Source organism: Zea mays, chromosome 6 (assembly GCF_902167145.1).
Source record: "Zea mays cultivar B73 chromosome 6, Zm-B73-REFERENCE-NAM-5.0, whole genome shotgun sequence".
Taxonomy (NCBI): Eukaryota; Viridiplantae; Streptophyta; class Magnoliopsida; order Poales; family Poaceae; genus Zea; species Zea mays.
In genome coordinates, this window is record NC_050101.1 from 66,420,778 (window position 1) to 66,422,064 (window position 1,287).

At 58.1% G+C, this 1,287-nt stretch overlaps 1 pseudogene; it reads left to right on the forward strand.

The window, feature by feature from the left end:
• The first annotated feature begins 376 nt into the window (after positions 1-376).
• Positions 377-945, forward strand: LOC103631078 (putative invertase inhibitor; annotated as a pseudogene).
• The last annotated feature ends 342 nt before the right edge of the window (positions 946-1,287 follow it).

Here is a 1,287-nt window from a genome sequence, read left to right on the forward strand (position 1 = left end):
GGATGCCGGTGATGCGGTTGTACACGTCCGCCGCAGACTCGCCGGTCCTGGAAGTGGCCTACCATTGAGAGGCCCACTAATCCAATTGCCATGCATGCATGCATGGGTTGGGCCAAATCCAGAGCCCAGGACCATTCGCCTACAGTGCTGCGTACTAGCTCTCAAAGGAATGGCGTAAATCATCTCCATCGGACACTTGTCTCGCCCGCTCCAACAAGAACTCCGCGCCTATCTAGCAGTGCACACATCCGAGTGATAAATCAAAGGAGCCTGCGCACTTGCATCGATCGCACACCAGCAAGATCCATTCCCTAGTAGTGTGGATCGAGCACCGCGATCGGGTCGAAGAAGGAAGAAGGCAGCCGCAACGGAAGCCATGGGTAGTAGTAGTGTCACCGTCACGACGCCGACGACGCTGTGCGCTGCGGCCCTGCTGCTGCTTGTGTTGGGCACTGCCGTGGCGCCGTGCAGCGCGCAGGCGGTGGTGACCATCGAGGAGGCGTGCCGGATGGCGGCGAGCGGCTCGGGGGGAGTGGCCTACGACCATTGCGTGGCGTCGCTGGCGTCGGACGCCCGCAGCCGCGATGCCGCGGACCTGCACCGCCTAGCCGCACTGGCGGCGCGGATCGCGGTGGAGCACGCAGCGGCGACGGAGGCCAAGATCGAGGGGCTAGGCGAGGTGGAGGAGTCCCCCCCACGCGCGCGCGCCTACGCCACTGCCTCGACCTCTACAGCGCCGCCACCGACGTCCTGTGCGACGCGCTCGACAACCTCCACGCGCGCGTCTACGGCAAGGCATCCCAGCAGCTGTCCGCCGCGTTGGGCGCCGCCGAGAGCTGCGAGGACGTCTGGAAGGGCGAGGAGCACGTCCCTGTCGCCACCCACGATAGGGAGTACGGCCGCATGGCGTTGGTCACACTCGGTCTCACCAGCGGCATCGCATGATTTTGTTTGTTTTCAGCACTCCTTGTCTTTTTTCATCATTATTTCTTTCTCCATTTTCTCTCCTGCTGAGGAGACCCTTGTAATTGCCAAAAACAACCAGCATCATCTCCTTGGACGGGACAGGACGAAGCTGCAAATCCCTCTGACAAATTATTTATGTGGTCCAAGTATGAAATCCTCTGACAAATTTATGCATGTATAGTGTGATACTTCCGTTCTTTGATTCAGGTGTTTAGAAGAAAGGGCATGCATGTAGCTATGGTGAATACATATAGAATCAGCATTGTTTTCTTTTACCGTCTGATTTGAATAGGTTTCTAGTGATTGTATAGAGCTCGCTTC